Source organism: Chenopodium album, chromosome 1, assembly GCF_948465745.1.
Source record: "Chenopodium album chromosome 1, dcCheAlbu1.1, whole genome shotgun sequence".
NCBI classification, from domain to species: Eukaryota; Viridiplantae; Streptophyta; class Magnoliopsida; order Caryophyllales; family Amaranthaceae; genus Chenopodium; species Chenopodium album.
This window is the reverse complement of record NC_137834.1, coordinates 48,421,681-48,443,651: the sequence shown is the minus strand read 5'-3', so window position 1 is coordinate 48,443,651 and position 21,971 is coordinate 48,421,681.

Here is a 21,971-nt window from a genome sequence, read left to right as displayed (position 1 = left end):
GAGTTATGTCCAGTCACGGAACAAGAATAAATTATGTCAGTTCCATGAGGAGGTCGGCCATGACACCAACGACTGCTTCAGCCTTCAGTGTGCGTTAGACCGTCTTGCTGACAAAGGGCTGTTGAAGTCCTACATTTCTAAGTCCCCAACCGGGGCAAAAAATAAAAACAAGGGTCAGTCCTCCAAGACTACCCCCCAGCCTGCTAGTAGCTTGGATACCGACAAGGAGCCGGTCTACACTATAGCAGGCTCTCATGTGGTGGCCCTACCATCCGGGGCACCAAGAGCCATCTTCGAAAGATGGATAAAGATGATGATGAGCAGGCGGAAGCCAGCTCCTCCTTCCCAGACGTCTTGATCACTGAGAAGGACAAGGGCAGCGTCCGCCGCCCGCATGATGACCCGGTGGTCATTGAATGTAAGGTTGCCAACCAGCTGGTTGGACGGATCCTTATAGACACCGGCAGCTCATCAGACATCATCAGCCTCCGGTGCCTGCAAAAGCTGAAATACAATGTCGGCAGCATGCATCCGGTCACCCACCCCTTGGTTGGTTTTGGGGGTGGGATGGTCTACCCATCCGGGAGAATTGACTTACCCATCCGGCTGGGAGAGAAAGGCCAGGGACGACATATGGTCGTCAGATTCTTGTTCGTTGAGGAATTGACCGCCTATAACATCATCCTTGGCAGGCCAACCCTCAACGTAGCCAAGGCCGTAATCATCCCGTCTCTCATGCTCATCAAGTATGAGAGGGATGACGGCTCTGTTGGTTCCTTGAATGGGGATCAGAAGACGGCCCGAGAGTGTTATCTCCCTAGGCGGCCAGGAACCAATAGACCTTGACAACGTCAAGGATGCCAACTTAGTTCCCGCCCCATTAGCAGCCGGAAAGAAAAGAAAGGCTCCCCTGCCGGTGGAGGTGAAGAAAGAGAAAAAATAGCAATCACTGACCGGTGAACGGTCGGACAATCTCCGTCCCCAACCGGCTGGTGAAAGCATTAATCTCGTTCTGGACGAAAGCCGTCCAGAACGTACTGTTAAGGTTGGGACGGTAGCTCATGCTACTTTGGGTGCAAGCTTCCACCTTCTGCTGAAAGAATTCAAAGACATTTTCGCCTTTGAAGTGGAAGAGATGCCAGGCGTCAGCCCGGATCTTGCTGTCCACAAGCTCGCCGTGGACCCCAAAAAGAAGCCCATTTGGCAAAAAAAAAGAAACCACGGCGAGGAAAGAAGTCAGGCGGCAGCTGCCAAAGTCAAAAAGCTGCTAGACGCCAGGTTCATCCGGCCCTGTAATTTTCCCGACTGGGTGGCCAATGTGGTCCTTGTTAAGAAACCGAATGGGACCTGGCGCATGTGTGTTGACTACACAGACCTCAACAAGGCGTGTCCAAAGGACAGTTACCCGCTTCCAAAGATCGACAGTCTGGTCGATTCAACAGCCGGTCACGCCTTGATGAGTTTTATGGATGCCTACTCCGGCTACAATCAGATACCCCTGTGATGTTGTTTGGCTTGAAAAATGCGCCTGCCACTTTCCAACGGATTATTAATACGGTCTTCATAAATCAGATTGGGAGGAATGTGGAGGCGTACATTGATGACATGATAGTCAAATCCAAGCTACAGACGGATCACCTTGCTGATCTCCGAGAAACATTCACCACCCTCAGGCGGCATAAGGTTATGTTAAATCCTAAGAAATGCGTCTTTGGTGTTGAGTCTGGGAAGTTTCTCGGATTCCTGATTGATCAAAGGGGGATAGAGGCTAACCTTGAAAAGATACAGGCGGTGATAGACATGAAGTCACCCCGTTCTGTCAAGGAAGTCCAGAGACTCACCGGTTGCCTGGCCGCCTTGGGGAGGTTCCTCAGCCGGTCAGGCGACAAATGCCTCTACTTCTTCCAAGCAATCAGGAAGAACACCAGATTTGAGTGGGGGGATGATGCTGAGGCGGCGTTCCAGAGGTTGAAAGATCATTTGCACTCTCTGCCTAGGTTGGTCAGTCCTTTACCTAGAGAGACGTTGTATATGTACCTAGCCGTCTCAGACCATGCCCTCAGTGCCGTTCTCCTTACTGAGAGAGATGGCGTGCAGCTCCCGGTTTACTTCATTAGTCATGTTCTTAAAAATGCTGAACTCCGGTACCCCATGGTTGAGAAATTTGGCCTTGCTTTGTATATGGCCTTCAAAAAATTGAAGCCTTACTTTTTGGCACATCCGGTGGTGATCTACACGGACCAGCCACTCAAGCGGCCGATGTCTACCTTGGACTCATCCGGAAGAATGTTGAAATGGGCTATTGAAATGCAAAGTCTTGAAATCACTTACGAACCAAGAAAGGCAGTGAAAGGTCAGGCGTTTGCCGACTTCATTGTAGAAATGACTCGTCCGGTGGCTCCGGATAATCTTGATCAGGTTTGGAAAGTGTATGTAGACGGGAGCTCTACAAAGAACGACTGTGGTGCAGGCGTAATTTATGAGTCTCCTGAAGGAGACAGATTTGAATATGCACTACGCTTCAAGTTTCAGGCCTCTAACAATGAGGCGGAATATGAAGCCCTGCTATCCGGCATACGCATGTGTAAGGCGGCAGGGGCCATGAAAATTGACGCCTTCTCTGATTCTCAATTGGTTGTTCGCCAGTATGAGGGAAGCTATGAGGCTACCCATCTGGCTATGATAAAATATCTTCAGGCAGTCAAAGAAGAGACCAAGGCACTTGAGGAATTCTGGCTGAATCAGGTGCCTAGGTCGGAAAACAACCAGGCGGATGCATTGTCAAAGCTGGCATCTTCCGCCTGCCATGATACGCCTCGGTCAGTCTTCTGGGAAGTTCTTGAAAAGAGAAGCATCTATGAGGATCCCGTTGGAATTCTGGACCGAAGCTCTACCTGGATGGATGGCATCCGGGCCTATCTCTCAGACGGCACACTTCCTGATTCGCCACAGGAAGCAGCCGTCCTGAGAAAGCAAGCTACAAGATTCGAGTTGAAAAATGGAGAACTCTTCAAGGCAGGGTTTCTGAAGCCTTTGTTGAAGTGTGTCACCCCAGAAAAGGGGAAAGAAGTTCTCGAAGACTTACACTCAGGATTCTGCGCCTCTCACATAGGCGGCAGGTCCCTAGCCGTTAGAGCCAGACGACATTACTTTTGGCCCACTCTTGAAGCAGACGCCAAGGAATTGGTGAAAAAATGTGACAAGTGCCAAAAGTTTGGAAAACTTATTCACCGTCCGGCTACTGATCTGACGGCCATCCACATTCCAATCCCGTTTGCAAAGTGGGGCATGGACATTCTAGGTCCTTACACGCCTGCTCCAGGCGGAAAGCGCTATATCTTAGTGGCTGTGGATTATTTCACCAAGTGGGTTGAGGCTGAGGCGGTTAAAAACATCAAGACCTCAAACGTCATTTCCTTCATCTGGAAGAATGTTATCACCCGGTACGGGGTACCCATGTCTATGGTGTTTGATAATGGTCCTCAGTTTGAGACGCCTCAGCTAAAAACTTAGTTGGGAGATCAGGGGATCTCAAGTTATTTTGCATCTGTTTGCGGGCCACAAGCAAACGGCCAAGTTGAAGCTTTCAACAAAATCATCTCAGACGGCATCAAAAAGAAAATAGAAAGAGCCGGTGGCTTATGGGCAAAAGAATTAATCCATGTCCTATGGGCCATCCAGACAACAGCGAAAGGGGCAACCGGTGAAACCCCATTTCTCATGGTTTACGGTGCTGAAGCCGTCTTGCCCATCGAACACTACGAGCCCACTCTCAGAGTTATGTTGTATGATGAAGAGGAAAATTGGGAAGCAATGCGCCTGGCATTGGATTCACTCCCAGAACGCCGGGGCAATGCCACCTTGCGTCATTAGATTTACCGTCTGAGAATGACTAGAGCCTACAACAAAAAATTACACAAGCGTCCTTTGAAAGTTGACGACTTAGTGTTACGAAAAATGGAGGCAACCGGTAGGGCCAATGAGCTGGGAAAGCTAACCCCAAATTGGGAAGGCCCCTACCGGATCTATGAAGAAGTAAGGGACGGCACCTACCGCCAGGAAACTCCAGACGGCAGGCGCCTGCCTAGAACTTGGAATGTAGACAATCTAAAAAAGTACTACTTCTGAGATTGTAACTTCTTGTAAACAATGAGTCAATTATTGAAGATTAAGTCTTTGTTTGCAAATTTTAGTTATTGTTTGATTATCCATCCAGGTAATATCCAGGCGGATTCCCCATCTACCTAACTATGTTCGATACTTGGTAAAGGTTACATTTGTTTATCCGCCTGGGTAATGCTCGGATCCCTTGTTTACTTAAGTTGGATACTTTGTTTATTCAACTGCTTAACCATCCGCTTGGGTAATACTCAGACGGATTCTCCATTTTTCTAACTAAGTTTGATACTTAGCATGATCCGCCTGGGTAATACTCAGACGGATTCTCCATTTTTCTAAACTAAGTTTGATACTTAGCATGATCCGCCCGGGTAATACCCAGACAGACTCGTTTGATTAAAAAACTAAGTTCGATACTTAGTGTAAATTCAACACTGATTAAGAAACTAAGCACAAAAACGTTTAGTGGCTACACAACCGGTCTCAAACAAGACCAGAGGCTAAAATGGCCGGATGGTTGCTCTTTTTATAAAATCGCCTGTCCTAACATGGACAAAGGCGTCCGGCGACACCCCTCCGGGTGCAATCGTCGCAGAGAACAGATTATCTGTTGGTTCTACGTATCCATGCAGACGACAAAAATTGAACGACCGAATTGGTCAACTCAATGCCGTCTGACTGAAATATCTACGAAGAACGAATAAGTCCCTAAATACCAAATGCCCATAGGCATCAGTCGGTCACCGGCTGAAGTTCTCACTTAGGTTATCCATTCCAAAAATTGCACCTCACCCCAATTGGGGCAAGAGTTCAATGGCTATGAAATCTCTACCAAGACGGGCGTAACCCGTCAGGGTAGTGACCGAAACGCCTGTGGGTGTTCGGATGTGCACTTGGTTTGGGGCAATCACTACTGTGATTGATTGACTTACAAACATATCATGCTCTTTGCAGCATCAGAAATTTTCAAGTCAATCAACCAGCTTCAACTGAAACCAATCACACAGCCGTCCAGGGGCAAGGACAGCCAAACTATTGACTAGTTAGGCAAAGAATCGCCGCATGCTTTTCATAAGTTAGGCAAAAATAAAAAATTAAAAATTAAATGCAAAATGATTAAAACCGACTCAGACGATGCATTTCATAAAAGTCCACCCAACCAAACGGTTGTAGTGAATCAAATGTTAACCGGAACCCGTCCGGGTGAAAGTAATTGTTAATTTACCCGGCTCCTTAGCCGGTAAATACAAAGATACTCGGCACGCAGGTCGGAAAAGGTAAGTCTTGGCAAATAGCTGCTGAATAAAAGAAAATAAAAGGCAAAGATTGGCATACTGCCGTTGAAAAGTCACTTCTGGCCTGCAGACGGTGCCTCCTGGTTCTCCCCCTTCTCCTCATCATCTGAGAGAATTTGGTGCGCTTCGCCGGGACCAGGAAGCTTAGGCACGGACGACTCATTGTTGCTGAGCCAGGCTTCAAAGGAGGCAGGCTCTGGCTCACCTTGCTCTCTCAAGTACACCACGTACTCGGCATAGCTGTGTGCCATTGTCCAGATGCTATAATCAGCGTCTGGATACAAGGCATCCCAAGCAATCTTCATACGGGCGTCGTTGTCAGCATCACTTTCAGCAACAAGGCGGTTTTGCTCCGCCTCCAAGGTTGCTGCAAAGTTCTTCTGAGCTTGAGCAACATCCTTCTCCAGCCTCTCAACCCTGGATTTCAGTTTGCCAAGGTCCGCCTGGGCCTTCTTGAGCGCCTCTTCAGCCTGTTTGGCGCTCTCGTCTACTTTCTTCTAAGCCTCCTCCGCCCCCTTCTTGGCCGTCTCAGCATCCGTTACCCGCTGGTCGGCCGCCTTCAGATCTAGCTCCAGCTGCTGGATTTTAGACGCCTGTGTCATAATTAATGCTTTAGTTTCAAGTTCATTTACGATAGTTGAGTGGAAAGCAATATTATTAGCGTCTATGGAAGACTTCTTGGCCCTTTTTACCTCTTCCCGTTTGCGGGAATAAGGACGTTTGAGCCCGTCCACCCGCAGCATGGCCTACAAAAAAGCATGCGGTATAAGAATTACAGGCGGGGTAATTACTTGGAAAAAATAACATGGAATTGACAAGTTTCTTACCTTAGCCAGAAGGGATAGAATGCTTTCAAGATTGAACGTCTCTATCCCAGGGATATTGTCCTTATCCCTCTTCCGGACGGCGTCCAGCATGGCCTTGGCGTGCTTCTGGACGTCTGGCCAGCGGGGAGATTGATCTGCACCACAATCAATACGTGATGAGTGCGAAACTAAGGCGGCACCTATTTGTTGCCGACCGTCTGAGGATGACGTCTGTTGGGAGTGGGATTTCACCCGTAAAGGCCACCCCAGCTCAAGCGGGGATTCAAAAGGGTTCTTACCTTCAAAGCCGGCCAAGCGGGAAACGCTTGCAGGCGTGGTGAATCCCGCGGCTGCTGAGGGGTTGACAAGATCAAGGCACAGGCTGCCGCCTACCTTCTCGAGTCGCCCCGCTATCCGCATCGTCTTAGCCCCGGCTGAGGCGCCAGGAGTTGACGTAGAGGCGGACTTTTTTATCTTGTTAAGAACGGCTGGGGCCTCCTCTCTAGCCCGTTTGAGGTTCTTCTCAAACGATTTCCCAACTTCTCTCCCCTGCGAAAAGAAACAAGTCAAGGTTAGCATCCGGGCAAGACAGTTTATAAAATAAATTTAAGAAAGGGTCAGGCGCTCATTACCTTGGCCCTGAGCTCGGCCGCAGCTTTCTCCGCAAGCTCTTTGCGGATGGCCGCAAAAGACCGCTTGGGAGTTTTCTCCGTCTGCAGCATGTTCAATGCTTCTTCTGCAAAAAGAAAAAAATTGGTCAACATCATAAATCAATACCGATAGAAAAATACTACAGACGGTATGAACTCAGGTGCATACGTTTATTAAACATGTGCCCTAGCCCGCAGCCAGCTAAGAAACATTCATCCCTGAACCAGGCGCTCATGGGAATCCATATCTTAGGGACTTTTATTGTTTCCCCGGTTGACAGAGTTGCGTCTGTGAGGCCGAAAAAGTCTGCCTCAATTATTTTGTCAAAGTCTTCCTCTAGGATCCGGGGAAGAGCGCACTTCCTGCCCAACATGTCAGGCTTCTTATTGTACAGACGGAATTCATAGTTTTCCCGTCTGGTTGGGGCTGACATCAGGTAGAACCTGTGTTTCCAGGACAAGGTCATCATATATTGCGGCTGCGTGGTTAGAGTGTACCACGCCCTCCAGCCGCCTGGGCTCCTACTGAGGTAGTGCATGCTTGCAAAAGCCTCCTAGCCGGGGTTAAGCCCTTGGAACTCGCAGGCGGCAACATACCCCAAAATGTTGGTCCAGGAGTTGGGGGTAAGCTGCCAGAGCCCAAGGCCGTAGCCTCTCAAAATTTCCTTCACCGCCTGGTGAAGGGGGAAGCGAAGGCCGGCTTTGAACGCCGCCTCATAACAGCCAAAATAGCTGTTGGCGTTCTCTTAATCATCCCCCCAAGCGATGGTGCCCAGCTCAGGCGGCACCCTGATCTTTTACCCGTCTCCAAGCGGGTGCATTTTCTTAAAGTTCTCCCCCATTTGGATCCGGTCTTTGGATGAGACGTGGATGCTAAAGGGATCGTCCTTCTCACTCCACTTTTTCCTTTCTTCCTCCTCGCTATCCGGAAGAGGGGGCAAGTCATCGCTGCTCTCAGAGGTAGAGGCGGAGCTGTCACTCTCCGTCTCCCCCTCAACTTTGGTCCATGGGGGCAGAGGCGGCCTCGTCGCCGCCTTGGTCACACTATTCCAAGAAAGAGTCAGCAGGGGTTGAAGGAGCGCGCGGAGGGGATCTCTCCAGAGCCGTCTGGTCTCCCTGACCAGACGTTTCTCCCTGAGGCGTTTGGCCGCCTGAGCCTTCGCTTCTGTAATTTGGATCATTGGCCGACTACATTGTCTGAGCCATGGTGTCCTGCACAGACACATAACTGGTCGGAATCCATGGCAAAGGGTGGTCCCAACACCCCGAGACGGCACTCCCAGTCCTAGACTCAGCCGTCCCTGGTGACCGGCTGGACTCTAACCTAGGTTGTGCCGTGTGTGCTGAGAGAGACAGAGACGGTACCTTTGGATTTGATATCTGATGGAAGGCGGGTCCGGCTGGCTTGCAGAAGAACAAAGTTTCTTGCTCGCGCCTAACTCAAACGGATAACTTCTGCTCTCTCAAAGGTTTTCTTTCTAGAAAATTTTTATAAACGTACAAAATTGTGAGGGTAAAACGGCTATATATAGAGGGTAAATATGGGGGCATTTCTGTAATTTACCCGGAAGGTGAACGGTTACTCTGTAACGGTAAAATTACCGCCAACCGAAGCGTGACATGTGTCACAGATGCCATGTGGCGTGCCACGTCACATCTGTGAGGGGCAAATGTTTAGGGTAATTTCACCCTGCCACGTGGCCCAATCAGAGGGTGACACGTGTCAGCCCCAAATTGGTCCAAAATGGACCAATCCCTGCTCGACACGTGTCATTCCAGAAATCAAGGGAAAAGGTGGCCTTCAGGCCCAAATCCCGATAATGCCGCAAAACGGCGCAGCCCACCAATGATTAGGGTTCAGTGACCTAATCAGGGGCACAATTCCCAATGACCCTATAAATAGGGAGATGTCCCTCATTTTGAGGGCACGTTTTACCATTTATTACACCTGCATTCTCTTACATCAGAGAAACACCTGAGCTTGGAATCCAAGCAGATACCCACCTAAATATCCGTACTCTTTATTCCTTTTCAAGTTACTAACTTGACCGCCAGAGGCGGAGCACCACCCAACAGGTGTCTCCGTTTGTTTTGCAGGTACAGCTCATCCCGGATCAGTCTTCGTGTTGTAATTCTACCGAGGGACTAAAACACCCAAAACGCTTGGTATAATTTAATTGCCTGCCCGTCTGGGTAATACCCAGACGGACTCTTTGTTTAACTAACTAAGTTTGATACTTAGTGTGATTCAATAATTGCTTGTCCGTCTGGGTAACGCTCAGACGGACTATTTCTTTAACTAACTAAGTGCGACACTTACCGTAAATTCACTTTTGTAATAACGCTCGGACGATGGTCCGATTAAAAACTGGGCACAAAAACGCTTAATGGCTATACAATCAGTCTCAAACAAGACCAAAAGGCCAAAATGGCCGGATGGTTGCTTATGTTATAAAATCGCCTGTCCCAACATGGACAAAGGCGTCCGGCGACACCCCTCCGGGTGCAATCGTCACAAAGAACAGACTATTCGTCGGTTTTACGTACCTACGCAGACGGCAAAAATTCAACGACCAAATCGGTTAACTCAAAGCCGTCTGACCAGAATAATCTATGAAGAAAAATTAAGTTATCGAATACCGGATGCCCCAAGGGATCAGTCGGTATCCGGGTGAAGTTCTCACTTAGGTTATTTATTCCAAAGTTGCACTTTCTCTCCCAATTGGGGCAAAAGATTTTGTGTAATGGCTATGTAATAACCCCAGGCGGAATATAACCGCCTGGGTAAGAAGCTCAAAGCACCCGCTCTAATGGCCGGCTGTCCACTTGGTTTGGGGCAATCACCATTGTGATTGATTGGCCTAAAAACACTTCATACTTCTCCTAGTATCAAGTGTTTTCAAGCCAATCAATCAATTTAAAACAAAACCAACCACACAGTCGCCCAGGGGCAAGAGCACCCGGATTGCAAATTGCCGCATGCTTTTTTAAGTTAGGTAAAATATTAAAGAATTGCAAACATACGCAAAATTCAAATTGAAAAATTCAAACATGTATAAACACCGACTGAGTCGGAATACTTCATAAATATTAATAAATGGCACAAAGGCCAGAATAAGTGTTAACCGGAATCACATCCGGTGAAGAAACCAAAAATAAATTGTTAACCCAACCCCATGGTTGGTAAAGTCTATATCTGGGTAGAGGAGGCTCCAAGTGATCTTCAGCCGGGCCAGATTATCACGCTCATTCTCCTCCGTCAGCCGCTTTTGCTCTTAGGCTAGCTCGTCCGACTGCTTGTTTTGCAGATTGACAAGCTCAGCCCCCAGGCGGGAAACGTCTGCTCAAAGATGAGTGTTTTCTTGATCAGCATCTTCTAATGCCTTGAGCTCAGACTTGGCATCCTTCAGTTTTTTATAAAGATCATCAGCCCGGCTGTTGGCTTCATCGTTCGCAACCGTCAAGCTCTGGATCAGCTCCTCCTGTTTCAACTCTACAGCTTTCATCTTTAAATCACACATATAATTAGCATATTCAGCAGAGTTGAGGTTTTCAAGGGCCCTCCATTTGGCGTCATTTACCTCTTCCTGCTTCCGCTTGAAGGGGGTACGGAGCCCGTCCACCCTCAGCATTGCATTGCCTGAGAAAAGAGCAGTCGGATTATGAGTTACTTAGTAGAATTAAAGGTAAAAGATATCAAGGTTATTGGATTCCTTACCTCAGCCATTTGGCCCATTATCCGGTCGAAGTCCACCACCTGAAGATCAGGTATGGAGTTCTTCTCTGACCAGGTGAGGGTCCTCACCATCTGTTTTGCGAAGCCCACAAGATCCAGCTCGTCGGATGTCAGATCTGCATCAAAAGTAGTACTCTATGAGAAAAAGGCAGCATAGGTGGCATTCATCCGTTGCCGGCTGCTGACTGAACCCCGAGAGGGATCAACCTTAGTCTTGACTCTCATGAAGTCAAGTGGCCAAGATATTCCAATCCTTCCCTTACCTTGTGTATTCGGATGGGGCTTAGGCGTCTGCTCCTCCCCGGTTGTTGCCGCACCGTCTGCAACATTAGGTGGCTCGCCACCCTTTGATGCCGTAGAGACATCCGGTGCTTTCTGTTGCGAGCGTTCCGAGCTTTCGCTCAGAATTTTCATAACAGAAGGAGATTTGCCTCCGGTCGTTGGACGATCGGATTTGGCAGCAAAGTTTGTCCGGGGAGGGGGATCCTTCCTTGCGGCTTTCGCAGCCGGAGCTTTCTCCAGATCTTCTCCTTGCCTTTTGAGAAGCTTGGATAAGGATTGTGGCATTCGCTTTGCAGAGTCCTGAGAAATGAACAAGGGTCAGTATACCCAACCGGCAAATTGCATTAGTGTACAAAAAAAATGTATTTATACACATATAAAGTCAGGCGATCTTACCCCGCCTTTCTTAGCTTCTTTGGCATCGACGAATGCTTTCTTAGCTATGGCAGCCTATTTGCGCAGCAGCGCTGCCGACTTAGCCGGTGTCTTTGCCGGGTCGACCATCTTCAAGGCGTCGGCTACATGAACTGAATCCAAGGTCATCAAGTATTGGGGCAAGGTACTCAAAGTATACCATGCCCCATGGCCGCCTGGGGTCTTGCTCAAATAATGCATGTGAGCGAAGGCGGAGAAGCTTGGATTTATATTTTGGAAATCGCAGTGTTGTATATTTGGAGTAACACTCGAAATACACAACGGATAAACAAAAAGATAGTTAAGGCTAAGAACCAAAGGTTTCTTAGATAAAGTCACACCACTAAGAAACGTTTTGGATTCCTAAGATCACAAGCCAACTAGAAGCCTAAACTAGCTAAGTAAGCAAAGGAAACGAAATTCCAAATCCAAGAATTTCAGGTTTTTTGTTTCTAATCCAAGAAACAAATGTAAGACAAGTTTTTTTGTTTGAATAATCTGAGTTTTTCATTCACATTTGCTTGATATTTATAGTAAACAAGCATCCTTAAGTACAAGCTAACTTAAGTGGCTTTTCAGCTCACTTTGTTACACGCCTAAGCTAAGTACAAATCAGCCTTTTGTTGTCTAGATACATTAATAAAAGAAGCCTTATTTAACTAGATACATCAAAGAGCAAATGGTAGTTTGTAACCTCCAAATTATGACTGAAAATAAAATCAGAAATGAGAGCATAACTCTCCCTTGATTCACGCCCAACAAAGCAGTAATTAGGAGATGTATTTCCTCCAATATCCACGCCCAAATTCAAACAGCAAAGAGGTATAACTCTTCCTTTATTCAAGCCTTGAAATAAGCTTAAATGAATGTGGACAAAGATGCACTTGGACGCCCTTTAGATGCTCCAATGCTTGGCTGAAATAAACGGCCACTTGAAGGCTAAATTTAAGGCTTTAGATTCCTCTTTGAAAACTGATTGTAACTCCCAAATTAAATCTTTGAAATTCCTTGAAAAAGACATTCGAATTCCAAGCTTAAATGGCTGCCTTTTTTTTATGTATCCTTGCACTTGTACGTTGTGTGAATGTGACAATATTTTCGAACTAAAATCAGCTAAAAAGAACTAAGAAAAATATAACTAATTTGCAAACTTAAAATGACTAAAGTTTACAATTTATTCAAAGCATAAAATGAACTAGAATAAACTAGTTAATAAGAACAACAAGAAATTCAAGGGATTGAATATCTTGATGCCCATGAATAGAATGCATAGCACCAATACATGATGCTACATCTTGAACCAAAGAAATGTCCATAACCAAGTTGTTAGGCTTGGCTACAACATTCCCCCCTTCTTGAAAAGAGTTTGCCCTCAAACTCGGCAACTCTTCAAACTCATCATAGTAAGGTGATAAATCAGCCACATTAAAGGTGCTAGAAACACCATAATCTCCGGGCAACTCAACTTTGTAAGCATTATCATTCACCTTTTCAACAATAGCAAATGGACCATCACTACGAGGAATAACTGATGTGGATTTAAATCCTTTAAACTTATAAAGAATCTAAATATCACAATTAGGACCAATATCAAAACTTGATAGGAAATTCGAACAATTTGAAGAACAACGAACCGGATATGACTTGTAATTCGACCACTTCTGGAACGAATTCAAGACTACTCAAATTACTTAGACTACTTCTAGAACTAAGTATTTTGATGAACAAGACTTAGACTACTCCTAGAACTAAGTATTGAACGTTCTAATTATCAAAACAACTCCTTGAATTGAAAACTAGCAAAAGATTTGTAAGCAATTAAGCAAAACAAAGCTATAAAACTTGTATTGAATTTTTCTGGTTGTGTGTGGAAGAAAGGCCACGACCAACCTCTATTTATAAGCTACAATAAAGCATAAACCTTGGGCTCCAAGCATAGACCTTGGGCTCCAAGCATAAACCTTGGGCTCCAAGCATAAACCTATTAGAAGTAGGAAACTTCCCTTAGCTTGGTATCCAAGTAAGAAACTAATTAAGATACTTCCTACCAACTTAAGAATTGTGATTCAACTAAAATACAAGAAAATAAAGAAAACTTAAGGTGCTTAAACTAAGAAAAACCCTCTCAAGTGAAAGGTAAAAACTTAGAAGCAAAACTGTAGAAAAACTAAAGTATAAAATTTCTTCCATTTCATGTCGCCGCCATTCCACCACCACACGTGCCGCCCCTTGCCTCACGCGCCGGCTCAGGTTGTATCTGGGTTCAAGGTGGTTCCAGGAAGGTGGCGCGTGGACCCCATCTCGGCGTGTGGCCTTCGCCAACCTCGTCGGAATCGAACGGCTGCACAACTCCTTCCTTGGCGATCAAGCTTTCTTCTTTCTCTATTGATCTAGTGGACCTTTCCTTGTTTATTTCATTGTTTGGGCAGCCTATAACGAAGCTATTTGGACCTTCTAAAAGTGTCTTGGGCCCTTCAAAAGAATTAGCCTCTTGATTCACATCACTAACCTTGGACTGCCTTTTGGAAGGAAATCTTTCCTTTCGAAGATGAATCCAAACTAAGTCACCGGGCAGAAAACGGACCTCCTTTCTTTTCTTGTCATAGTATGCCTTTGTCTTTTCATTAGCTTGTTCAATTTTGGAACGAACTTGCTCATGCATAGACTTGATTTCTTTTGCACGCACCTCGGCATCATTGCTGAACTTGTTTGGTGAGGGAATGGGAGTGAGATCAATAGGAGTGCACGGATTGAATCCATACACCACTTCAAAAGGACTCAAACCTGTTGTCTTGCTAGGCACACGATTATAATAAAACTCCGCATGAGGAAGCATCTCTTCCCATTGCTTGGGACGTTTAGTAGCCAAAGACCGAAGCAAGGATCCCAAAGTTCTATTAGTCACTTCGGTTTGACCATCTGTTTGAGGATGACTTGAAGTGCTAAAGTTCAATTTTGTGCCCATCTTCCTCCATAATGTAAGCCAAAAATGACTTAGAAATTTTGGATCACGATCACTCACCATGGATTTAGGTACACCATGCAAAAGTTAGCAACATGAGTAGCATCATAAGTTGATTGACAAGCAATGAAATGAGCCATTTTAGAAAATCGATCCACAACAACCATTATAGAATCTTTCTTTCGTTGGGTGATAGGAAGTCCCACAACGAAATCAAGACTAATATCTTCCCATGGTGCTTGTGGAATAGGTAAGGGCAAAAGATAGCCTTGTGGTAGACTATGACTCTTGGCCTTTTGACATATCACACATCTCTTCACAATGAACTCCACATCACGGACCAATCTAGGCCAATGAAAGTATTCTTGGACAAGAAGAGTAGTCTTATCTATGCCAAAGTGTCCCGCCATTCCTCCTTCATGAAACTCTTTGATAAGATATTCTCTTAGGCTTGATCTTGGAATGCACAACCTGTTTCCTTTGAACAAATAGCTATCTAAAATGTAATAATCTTTGTAAGCATTATTTGAACATTTTAAAAATAAATCACCAAAATCATGATCATTTTTGTAACTTGCTTTCACATCTTCAACACTAATCACCCTTGCTTTGAAAGAATTCAAGAGTGTGTATCTCCTTGAAAGCACATCAGCTCCTTTGTTCATGGTGCCTCTCCTATGCTTGATCACAAAATGAAAAGCTTGCAAATACTCAACCCATTTGGCATGGCGTGGTTGGAGTTTTTGTTGGCTTTGAAGATATTTGAGTGCTTCATGATCTGAATGAAGGATGAACTCCTTGGAAATGAGGTAATGTCTCCAATGGTCCAAAGCACAAACAAGAGCAAAGAACTACTTATCATAGGTGCTATACTTCCGTTGTGCTTCATTGATTTTTTCACTAAAGTAGGCAAGGGGACGCCCAACTTGTGACAAAACAGCACCAATACCAACTCCACTAGCATCACATTCAGCTTCAAAAACTTCATCAAAGTTAGGCAAAGCAAGAATAGGTGCACTAGTAAGCTGATGTTTTACCTCATCAAAGGCCTTTTAAGCCTTGTCATTCCAAACTAACTTCTAATTTTTAGTTAGCTCGGTGATAGGTGCCATGAGGGTACTAAAATTCCGCACAAATCTTCTATAGAAAGAAGCAAGTCCATGAAAGCTTCGAACTTGTTGAATGGTTTGTGGCGTGGGCCAGTCACGAATTGCAGCAACTTTCTTTTCATCAACTTCAATGCCTTGTGATGAGACTTTAAAGCCAAGAAAAATAACTTGGGAAGTGAAGAAATGACATTTGTCTAAGTTACCATACAATTACTCACGTTCAAGGGCTTCGAAAAACCTGTTGCAAGTGCATAGAATGCTCTTCTTCCTCCCTACTTTAAACCAAAATATCATCAAAATAAACTACAACAAATTTACCAATGAAAGGTTGCATAACCTGATTCATAAGGCGCATAAATGTAGATGGTGCATTAGACAAACCAAATGGCATCACAAGCCACTCATAGAGGCCCTCCTTTGTCTTAAAAGCGGTCTTCTATTCATCTCCTTCGAAAATTAAAATTTGATGGTAGCCACTTCTCAAATCAATTTTAGAGAACACTTTAGAACCATGCAAATCATCAAGCAAATCATTCAATTTTGGAATAGGAAACCAGTACTTGATAGTGATCTTGTTGATTGATCTACTATCAACACACATTCTCCACTCTCCATTCTTCTTAGGCACAATCAAAGTAGGACAAGCACATGGACTAAGAGACTTACGAATAAGACCCTTGGACAGTAATTCTTCCACTTGCCTCCTAATCTCTTCGGTTTCTTTTGGAGTGGTTCTATAGGCTGGTTTGTTTGGGAAATTGATCCGGGAACAAGATCAATTTTATGTTGTATGTCACGTTTTGGGGGTAGGCCATGGGGAATGTCTTTGGGGAAAACATGGGAAAAGGTTTTGAGAAGAGGGGTGAGGAGTGGGTGTGGTTCTTTTTGTGTCGGTTGGGAAGGGGTATCAAGTTGGCTCAAAATGAATTGTTTGTGAGCTTTATACTCATGAAATTATGATTTTATGGGAGTGGTAAGGGAAGTGGGGGGTGTGGATGTGGGGTGGCCGTTTTAGAGGTTTAGAGGGGTAAGGAGTATTTTCTGTCCGTCCTTAGTGAAGGAATATGTGTTTTTATACCCATCATGCATCACACGCCTATCAAATAGCCAAGGTCTACCAAGTAAAATATGACATGCATCCATAGGTATAACATCACACCATAATTCTTCCTCATAAGTTTTACCAATGCTAAATGATAACAAGACTTGTTGTGTTACTTGAATCCCTTTACCATGATTTAGCCATTGAATCACATAAGGTTTAGGGTGGGGGACGGTTTTTATTTTCAGCTTGTCTATCATTACTTGTGAAGCTACATTGGTACAACTACCTCCATCAATAATCAAGGTACATACCTTACCACCAATGGTGCAACGAGTGTGAAAGATTGCCTCACGTTGCAAGCTCCCTTCTTTGCCAATCATATTGCTTAATGCATGACGAACCACCAAGCATTCTCCTTCATCCGGTCCAAGACACGCATACTCATCATTCTCCTCAAGGTTGCTGTCCACTTCAATTTCTAATTCGTCCTCCTCTTCATGCTCAATCAAAGTGACAATCTTTTTATTTGGACAATCACTAGCCAAATGTCCAAGGCCTTGACACATAAAACATCTTCTTAGGGCTGGTTTTGGGTTGGAATTTTGGGTGTTTTGTGAAGGTGGTTTAGAAGTAGGCTGATTGGATGTGGGTTTGAAAGGTGGGAAATTGGATGTTTACCTTTTTTGGGGAAATGAGGTTTGAGATGCAAAACGTGATGATTCACTTTTGCCTCTTGCTTTTTGTTGCTGCTCAATCTTATGTGCTAAGATAATGAGCTCTTCAAGGGTGGTGTAAGGGTGTAGCTCGGCTACATTGGCTATTTTTGGGTCAAGTCCTCCCAAAAAGCGCACCAATGTTTGAGGTTGATCTTCCTCTACTCCACATTTCATGACAAATCCTTCAAATTCCCTAGCATATTCTTCTACTGATTTTGTACCTTGTTTGAGGTTGTGGAACTTGGAAAAGTTTTCTTGCACATAGTATGTGGGAAGAAACTTTTGTTTCAGCATCTTTTTCATCTTGGTCCACGATCTCACTTTCTCTATATCTTGCCTTTTCCTCTTGGCGCACACACTAGCCCACCAAGTTGAGGCATATTTTCTTAACTTCAAGGCTACAATCTTCACCTTTTTTTCTTCCGGTGTTTGCTTGTAATCAAACACTCTCTTCACCGTTCTAAGCCATTCTACAAACTCATCAGCATCAAGTTTGCCATCATACTCCGAGATGTCAGCCTTAATGTCATTGTTAGGCCGTGACCTTTCTCTTACATGAAAAGGCCTATCATTGTGATTGAAATTAGATTCACTCAATTCTTCATCACTATGATTGGGTGAGCCCTCTTTTTGATGGCGCAACTTAGTAGAAAGATCTTTTAACTGATCTTACAAATATTGCATTCGTTGCTCCATATCTTCTTTCTCTTGTGCAACCTTATTGACATATTCTTGCCAATTAGGGGGTGGAACGTCGGACATGGTTTGTGTTTGGGGTATGTGTTTGGGGTATGTGTTTTGGTAATTGTTTTGCTAGATCCCCCTCCTTCTAGCGCCAAATGTTGTATATTTGGAGTAACACTCGAAATACACAAGGGATAAACCAAAAGATAGTTAAGGCTAAGAACCACAGGTTTCTTAGTTAAAGTCACACCACTAAGAAACGTTTTGGATTCCTAAGATCACAAGCCAACTAGTAGCCTAAACTAGCTAACTAAGCAAAGGAAACAAAATTTCAAATCCAAGAACTTCAGGTTTTTTTGTTTCTAATCCAAGAAACAAATGTAAGACAAGTTTTTTTGTTTGAATAATCAGATTTTTTCATTCACATTTGCTTGATATTTATAGTAAACAAGCATCCTTAAGTACAAGCTAACTTAAGTGGCTTTTCAGCTCACTTTGTTACACGCCTTAGCTAAGTACAAATCAGCCTTTTGTTGTCTAGATACATCAATAAAAGAAGCCTTATTTAACTAGATACATCAAAGAGCAAATGGTAGTTTGTAACCTCCAAATTATGACTGAAAATAAAATCAGAAATGAGAGCATAACTCTCCCTTGATTCACGCCCAACAAAGCAGTAATTAGGAGATGTATTTCCTCCAATATCCACGCCCAAATTCAAACAGCAAAGAGGTATAACTCTTCCTTGATTCAAGCCTTGAAATAAGCTTAAATGAATGTGGACAAAGATGCACTTGGACGCCCTTTAGATGCTCCGATGCTTGGCTGAAATAAACGGCCACTCGAAGGCTGAATTTAAGGCTTTAGATTCCTCTTTGAAAACTGATTGTAACTCCCAAATTAAAGCTTTGAAATTTCTTGAAAAAGAATTTCGGATTCCAAGATTAAATGGCTGCCTTTTTTATGTATCCTTGCACTTGTACTTTGTGTGAATGTGACAATATTTTCGAACTAAAATCAGCTAAAAAGAACTAAGAAAAATATAACTAATTTGCAAACTTAAAATGACTAAAGTTTACAATTTATTCAAAGCATAAAATGAACTAGAATAAACTAGTTAATAAGAACAACTAGAAATTCAAGGGATTGAATATCTTGTTGCCCATGGATAGAATGCATAGCACCAATACATGATGCTACATCTTGAACCAAAGAAATGTCCATAACCAAGTTGTTAGGATTGGCTACAACACGCAGGCGGCGATGTAACTTAGAATGTTCGCCCACGAATTGGGGGTGAGCTGCCACTCCTACATCGTACCCCTTTAGGATTTTCCTAATCCCGGGGTGGAGGGGGAACCGGAGGCCGGCTTCTATTACCGCCTCGTAGCAGACAAAATAATGGTCTGCATTATCAATGTCATCGTCCCACGCCATTACTGCGTCAGCAGGCGAAACGATGATATCCCAGCCCTTCCCAAAGGGGTGCTTCTCTTTAAAGGCCCTGAAGCCGCTTCTCAATAGGGCAATGTCACCCGGCAGCATTCTAGTCCTTTTTGGGTTAGGGTGGTCAGCAACTTTAGGCGGCTGCTGGTAGTCAGCCGCAAAATTATCTTGGCCAGAGCCTAAAGATTCGGCCCTTAACCCTTCGCCGGCCTCAGCATCCCCGACTTCATTAGAGGAGGCGGCTCCCTCGCCATCTACCTCTCGTACTCTCGAGCTCCCGGAAGTAGAGGGAGCCTTTTTATCAGAACCACTCTCCTCCAAATCCCTCTATTCCCCGTCTAGGACAACCTCATCGGCTAGAACTTCTATAGTGCGCCAGCTCCTAGATTTTCTGGCCGTCTGTTTGACTCTGGCCATTGTGTCCTGCACAGACACAAAGAATGAGGAATTCAGAGATGAGCACATCGGTTCTGACAGTCAAGAAAAGGCACCCCCTATTCTAGACTCAGCCGTTCCGGGGGACCGGCTGAGTGTCCTAGGCATTGCCGAGTGAGTGGATGGAGAACCCATTTTTATTTTCTAAGACTATGTATACAGGCGGAGAAAGAATTGTATACAAGTTGAAAAAGAGAAAAGCTAAAATGGTACAGGCGGTTACTTTACTTTTTACTCTGAAAAATTTGAAAACCGCTACAGCTGGTTAAACCAAGTGCTGAACTGCTAGGACACGGAAACTTGAACTTGTTGTGATGCAGACGGAGGCAGAGAATCTCTCTCTAAAAAGCTCTCTCTTTCTCTCTCTAAAAAGTCAAAATGGACGTAAGGTAAGGGAAAGGGGGGGTAAACTTCTATTTATAGAAGGTGAAAGCGGGGGGAAATTTTGATTTGAAATTCAAATTTTACTACCCGTTACTGTTCACCTTTGAAAGATAGACACGTGAAAGCCGGTTCTAGATGATTGGTCCACTATTTTGCTAGGGACAAGGCCATGAGGGAGAGTCGGTTGAAGGGTAAGGGTCCAATGGAAGTGGATGATGTCTTTAGCCACAGTGCCGAGTGATACCATTTTTGCTACCCTTCCTTTTATGCTCGTTTGCTTTTGTGTTGTTATTTTGCCAGATTGTTGCTAGGTTTTGGCTGGGGGGTAGCTCATTTTAGGCTTGGGGGAGTATTCTTATGTTTGTTGTGTTGCGTTGGATTCTCCCTTGCTTTTATGGTTAACTATGGCTCTGTCTTCGATTTTGTGTCTCTTTTTTTATAATGATTTATAATGGTTTCTGTTTGCTGAGATTGTTTTCTGATGATGATGACATGATGTTGGTCTATCAATTAATACTTGATTCTCTTATTGCTTTATTGCTTTCTTGATGGATGAATTTTTACTCTGCTTTGTGATTTCTTTTCTCTAGTTCTATTATCATGATTTTCTTCAGATTGTTTCGAGTTTTTGATTTTCTCACTTGGGTTTTTATCATTGCTTTTGCTTATGAGGTATCTTGACAGTTTTATGCTTGCTTCTCCTCTTTAGCTTAGTTTAGAATACCCGGTGAGATCCTTCTATTTCTTCTCTTTCTTTTTCTTTCTTGATTGCTTAGAATAGGTTTAGTTTAGAAAGATTTTATTGTTCGAGGATGTTTGCCTTGTAACACCTAGCGTGTTTGGGGTCATTGGCGATGTTGCCGAATGGCCACTTGTTTGACGATTGGGTTTTACTTGTCTTGCTTGCATTCTTGTGTTTTTCTTTTCTTCTTTCTTTTCTTTCCTTTTTCTCTCTTTTTTTTCTCCTTTTTCTTGAATTTATGAAACAAAAACAAACAAAAAGATTTTGAGGCTATATTTTCTTTTTACTTGTTTAGCTCTTGTATTTGGACATACTACCATCCGAGCTTTTGCATTTGAATACGTGCCTTCCTATGTCTTATCGGTGTGCATGCTTTGAGAGTATCTACGGTTGACTCTAGGATAGGGTATGCTAAGGTAGCGGTTTAGACCTTTTGGGCCTTGAAACCGGATTCTATTGGTTTGTGGTAAGATGGAGTTGCTTCCTTTGGTGGATTTGAAGCCTATAGCCGAGATCGTGACCGAGCCATTTAGGAAGGACAAATGCAGCTTTCAGGGTGGTAATTTACTTTTTCAAGAAAGATTTCATATCTTTTTTTGGGTTTTCATTTGCTTTCATTACCATTTGAGCCATATACCCTTCATTTCAAGCCACATCTTTAGTTCTTGAGCCTTTTGTTTCCATCATTGGTTTTGTGAAGCATTTGGTCTCATATGTTGGAGGTTTGGTGGATGAGAATGATGTTTTGGTTCTTTTGTTGAAAGCAAGTTTATGTTGTAAATATTCTGTGAATAGAAAGCTAATGCAAAAGTTGAAAAAGCCGTCCATAGTTAAAAGAAGCGAGGGCAATGAATAAAGTGCAAAAAATGAAAAATGAACAAAATGAGAAAAAACAAAGAAAATTCAAAGAGCTTTGGCAAAAAAATTGAATAAAAAGTGAAAGATGAAAAAATTCAAAAAAAATTTTGATGTAAGTTTCTTTCTCTCGATTTTACGCATTGAGGACAATGCTTTATTTTGGCTTGGGGGGAAGCGTTCTTACGCTTTTTGTACAAATGTTTGTGATTCTTAGCTTTAAATGAGCTTGGGGTGTTGTGTTTTTGTTTGGTGATTACTTGGTTTTGGTGTTGAGATTTAGCCAATCTT